The 6,104-nt window shown below is 39.3% G+C and overlaps 1 non-coding gene across 1 annotated transcript; it reads right to left on the bottom strand.

Annotated features, from left to right (window-relative positions):
- Positions 1-2,448: 2,448 nt before the first annotated feature.
- On the bottom strand, positions 2,449-2,540 carry Trnai-uau (transfer RNA isoleucine (anticodon UAU)). Its single transcript is given in 2 exon segments — positions 2,449-2,484; positions 2,503-2,540. It is a non-coding gene; the product is annotated as a tRNA-Ile (tRNA).
- Positions 2,541-6,104: the final 3,564 nt, after the last annotated feature.

The following is a 6,104-nucleotide window of genomic DNA, read 5'->3' on the forward strand; positions in this document are numbered from 1 at the left end:
ATTGTCTAAGTGGGTCTGTAAGGGACTGCCACTCTTACCTAACCTAACCTAGCCATGTCCGTCCGTTTATCCGACTGTCTGTTGAAATCACACTACAGTCTTTAAAAATAGAGATATTGAGCTGAAACTTTGCACAGATTGCTTTTTTGTCCATAGGAAGGGTAAGCTCGAAGATGAGCTATATCGGACTATATCTTGATATAGCCCCATATAGACTGATCCGCCGATTTAAGGTATTAGGCCCATAAAAGCCACATTTATTATAAGATTTTGCTGAAATTTGGAACAGTGAGTTGTGTTAGGCCCCACAACATCCTTCTTCAATTTGGCCCCGATCGGTTCAGATTTGGTTATAGCTGTCATATAGACCGATCTCTCGATTTAGGGGTTTGGGCCCATAAAAGGCGCATTTATTGTCCGATTTCACAAAAATTTGGGACAGTTAGATCCTTCGACATCCTTCTTCAATTTGACCACGATCGGTCCAGATTTGGATATAGCTGTCATATAGACCGATCCGCCGATTTAAGGTCTTGGGCCCTTAAAAGGTGCATTTATTGTCCGATTTAGCCAAAATTTGGGACAGTGAGTTGTGTTGAGGTATTCGACATCCTTCTTCAATTCGGGCTAGATCGGTCCAGATTTGGATATAGCCGACATATAGACCGATCTCTCTATTTAAGGTCGTGGCCCCATAAATGCCAAATTGATTATCCGATTTTGCTGAAATTTGGGACAGTGAGTTGTGTTAGGTCACTCAAAATCATTTTTCAATTTGGCCCCTAACTGTTCAGATTTGGATATAGTTGACATATAGACCGATCTCTCGATTTTAGGTCTTAGGCCTATAAAAGGCGCATTTATTGTCCGATTTTGCCTAAATTTGAGACAGTGAGTTTTATTGGGCCACTCGAAATTTTTTTCAATGTGGCCCAGATCGGTTTCGATTTGGATATAGCGGCCATGTAGACCGATCCGCCGATTCGCCTAAGAGCCACATTTATTTTCCGATTTCGCTGTAATTTGGGGCAATAAGTAATGCTAGGTCCTTCGATATCTTCCTTCAATTTAGCCCACATCGGTCTAGATTTGGATATAGCTGCCATATAGACCGATCTCTCAATCTAAGGTCTTGGTCCCATAAAATTCGCACCTATTGTCCTATGTCGCCGAAATTTTGGACAGTGAGTTAGCCCTTCGACATCCTTCTTAAATTTGGCCCAGATCGGTCCAGGTTTGGATATAGCTTTCATATAGACCGATCCGCCGATTTAGGGTCTTAGGCCCATAAAAGCCACATTTTTTATCCGATTTTGGAACAGTGATTTGTGTTAGGCCCTTCGGTCGGTCCAGATTGCAAACGGTCCACATCGTTTTAGTTTGGATATAGCTCTCATATAAGCAGCAATTTTTGTCCGATTTGACTAAAATTTTGCACATAGTATTCTGTTATAACTTCCAACAGCTGTGCCAAGTACGGTCCAAATCGGTCCTTAACCTAATATAGCTCCCATATAAACCGATCTCCCGATTTGACTTATTGAGCCCTTACAAGCAGCAATTTTTATCCAATTTGGCTGAAATTTTGCATGTGGTGTCCTCTTATGATTTCCAAGAACTGTGCCAATTACGGAGTACATCGGTATATAACCTTATATAGCTCCCATGTAAAGCGGTCTCTCGATCATCCTTTTTCGGTTCCTAGAAGCTTCAAATTTTGCTGGTTTTACAGAAGTTTGGTATGTAGAATAAAACTATGCCCTTTAACTAAATTTATTTTGTATACATTTTTAAAAGAATCCATAGTGGTGGGTTTTCAAAATTCGGCCCGGCCAAACTAAGCACGATTTTACTTGTTTTTTAATTAAAAAACTATGCGTTATATTGTTGAAACAAAATTTACGATTTTTTGTCGATTTTTAAATTTTGAGTGCCGCAAATGCAGAGATCATAGTTTAATCAGAAGGTTTAGTCACTGGGCCAACAACAACAAAATAGTGGCGCGAATTCCTATTAGGCTGTCAAATTTCTGAACGCTTTCTAATTTTTTATTTAGTTTATAGTTTTTATTTGCATGTGAAAAAATAACAAAATATGAAAGTATTATAAAATCGAAACAAAGCTATTGCCTTTCTAGTGGAAATTGCATACAACTCTCGAATTGAAAAATTTCATCAACTGGGCAAGTGACTTAACCTTCTTAATTCAACCATGCCAGAGGGTTCTCTTTAAAAGTGCTGATTTTTCACCCAACTAATGTGGCAACGCTGACACCATCCATTATTCGTTGATATTCAATATCTTTTCCCTTGTCAAAATTCACTCACTCACTCTCACGCATCTGCATAAAATCCCTTCTCAAAAACACAATCCCAGTACAAAATTTCTTTTCTTATTAGAAATTATTTCAAGTAGTGTACCTAAAAACGCTAACAAAAAACTTTCAACTGCTCCAGGTGAGGCTCGAACTCACAACCCCGGCATTGCTCACAAGTTACTGATTATAAGTACCGTGCGCTAACCAATTGCGCCACTGGAGCGCTTAGCAACGCCTTGTCAAAAGCAAAAGCTAAACACAGGCCCCCCATCCCCAAATAAAACCAAATGGCCAAGCAACAAAATATAGCAGCAGCAGCAACAACACCAACAACAACAAAAGCCACAGCAAATGATTTCACACAAAGAAATTCCTATGTGACACTCATTGTTTGCTGGCTATTTTTAGACTGGCATGTGGAGAAATTCAAACTCTCCAGTAACAATAAAAAATTAAAAAAAAAAAACGAAATAAAAGAAATCTCAAAACATTTTCAAATTGTGTGTAAAACTAACGACATACATATGTATGAGTGTATGTTGACGGCTCGCATTCAAACATAACTAATTAGCTATTAATTATATGCCTACAAACTCACATTGGCTGTTGCGGTATATGGGGCGAAAGGGGTTGGAGAAAATACAATTGTTTGGTAAGGGGGGGAGCCATACATACAAAGGTCAATAAAACCATAAACGATAACAAACGAATAACAATAATTCGTTTGTCCGCTGGTATATACATTTGTATGTAAGTTTGTATGTGCTCCATTGTGCATGCATACGCAGCACTTATGTTCATATGATTATGAATCATTTCGTGTGGACTATGGAATTCGAAGAAAGCTTTGTGCTTTTGTTTGCAATAACAAAAGCTTGAAAATCATTTTGAAGATTCAATTAAAATTTTCGTTGGGTGTAATTTCTTTGGCCATCAACTTGCTTGCTTGCTTGACTGTCTTATTGAACTATTGGCCATAGACTTGTGGGGTGGGTGTGTTTGTGCATTTGTATCACTCATGTGTTTGTTTAAAACACCCAGTAGGAAATAGTGCTTAGTAGATTAAGTGCCTAAAAACGTTCTATACATTTTTTAAAATAGTAAAAACATGTAAAGGCGCGTCATGTTCTACAGGGCCATGAGTTCGGTTTCTATGTGAGTAATACTAGGTTATGAGCCAATTTCACAAGTAAAATCAAATAAAAGCGTGCTAAATTCGGCCGGGCCCAAGCTTGGAACAATTTCAGCCAAATCGGACAAAAATTTCTGCTTGTAAGGACTCAAGAAGTCAAATCGGTAGATCGGTTTATATGGGAGATATATCAGGTTATAGACCGATTCGGACCGTTTTTGGCACAGTTGGAAGTCATAATGGAATACCACATGCAAAATTTCAGCCAAATCGGACAAAAATTGCGACCTATAAGGGCTTAAGAAGTCAAATCGGGAGACCAAATTATATATGGGAGCTATATCGGGTTATGCAGCGATTTTTACCGTACTTGACAGTTGTTGGAAGTCATAATGGAACTCCATATGCAAAATTTCAGCCAAATCGAACAAAACTTCGGCTTGTAAGGGCCCTAGAAGTCAAATCGGGAGATCGGTTTATATGAGAGCTATATAAGGATAAAGACGGATTTGAACCGTACTAAGCACAGTTGTTGAAAGTCATATCAGAATATAACGTCCAAAATTTCTGCCAAATCGGATGAAAATTGCGGCTTATAAGGGCTCAAGAAGTCAAATTGGGAGATCGGTTTATATGGGAGCTACATCAGGTTATAGACCGATTTGGACCGTACTTAGCACAGTTGTTGGAAGTCATACCAGAACACTACATGCAAAATTTCTGATAAATCTAATGGCAATTGGGGCTAGTAAGGGCTCAAGATGTCAAATCGGGAGATCGGTTTATATGGGAGCTATATTATATTCTTGACCGATTTGGACCGCTGCTAGGGTTCCAATAATCGGATATACGTTCATTAAGCCAGATAGCACAGACGAGCAGCCAGCCTTAAACAGTTCAGTTGGTAAGCCATGGGCTCCTGATGCTTTGTTGTTCTTTAGCTGGTTTTCTGCAAAACTTCCCTCATTCCGACTAGGCGGTTTACAATTTATACAGACATCAGAGATTGGGTCTGTGGTATCCTAATCGTCACTATCTGATAACAACAGCTGGAGAGAATTTCGTTTCTTATCCTAACCTCAATATCTCAGCAGAATGTGCCTGCCATTGGTTTGATGTTGTATTCTTTGGAAGAATTTTCGAACTTCGTAGTGATTCTTAAACATCTCGATTCATCTCCCCTGCTGTATGGACATTTCTCCTCTCTCCTTCATTTGTTATAGTTGTCCTTCACCTAGGGTCGTTGCTACTTACTGCAGCGTTGCTATGTATGCCACTTTATTGACTTGAGTAGAATTTGAACACTCCCAATCTAGGGTGTGAAGCTGTTAGTTATTATACCCTCCACCATAGGATGGGGGTATACTAATTTCGTCATTCTGTTTGTAACACCTCGAAATATGCGTCTGAGACCCCATAAATTATATATATTCTTGATCGTCATCTCATTTAAAGTCGATCTAGCCATGTCCGTCCGTTCGTCCGTCCGTCTGTCTGTCGAAAGCACGCTAACTTTCGAAGGAATAAAGCTAGCCGCTTGAAATTTTGCACAAATACTTTTTATTAGTGTAGGTCGGTTGTAAATTCTAAATGGGCCAAATCGGTCCATGTTTTGATATAGCTGCCATATAAACTGATCTTGGGTTTTGACTTCTTGAGCTTTTAGAGTTAGCACTTCTTATCCAATTTGGCTGAAATTTTGCACGTGGTGTTTTGGTATCACTTTCAACAACTGTGCTGAATATGGCTCACATCGATTCATAACCTGATATAGCTGTCATATAAACCGATCTTGGGTTTTGATTTCTTGAGCCTCTAGTGGGCGCAATTATCGTCCGATTTGGCTGAAATTTTGTACATGGTGTTTTGATATCACAATCCTTTACTAAGGATTGTTTAAAATGGTCTACAATCTGGTATAGCTGCCATATAAACGGATATTGGATCTTGATCTCTTGAGCCGCTAGAGGGCTTAATTCTCGTCCGATTTGGCTGAAATTTTGCGCGAGGTGTTATGACTCGCAACAACTGTGCTAAACATGGTTCAAATCGGGTCATAACCTAATAGCTGCCATATAAACCAATCTTGGGTCTTGACTTCTTGAACCGCTAGAGGGCGCAATTCTCATCCGATTTGACACGTGGTGTTTTGGTATCACTTCCAACATTTGTGCGAAGTATAGTCCAAATCGGTTCATAACCTAATAAAGCTGCCATATAAATCAATCTCGGGTCTTGACTTCTTGAACCGCTAGAGGGCGCAATTCTCGTCCGATTTAACTAAAATTTTGCATGAGGTGTTTTGATAGGACTTCCAAAAACTGTGATGAGTATGGCGCAAATAGGTACATAACCTGATATATCTGCTATATAAACCGATCTGGGTCCTTGACGTCTTGACCCTCTAGAGGGCGCAATTCTCATCCGATTTAGCTGAAATTTTGTACAACGGCTTCTCCCATGGCCCTCAACATACGTGTTCAATGTGGTCTGAATCGATCAATAGCTTGATACAGCTCTCATATAAATCGATTTCCCAATTTTGCTTCTTGAGCCCTTACCAGATTCAATTCATATCCGAATGGACTGAAATATTTCACAATGTCTTTTACAATGTTCAGCATTCAATTCATTTATGGTCCGAATCGGACTACA

The sequence above is a fragment of the Stomoxys calcitrans genome, chromosome 4, assembly GCF_963082655.1.
Source record: "Stomoxys calcitrans chromosome 4, idStoCalc2.1, whole genome shotgun sequence".
Lineage (NCBI taxonomy): Eukaryota > Metazoa > Arthropoda > Insecta > Diptera > Muscidae > Stomoxys > Stomoxys calcitrans.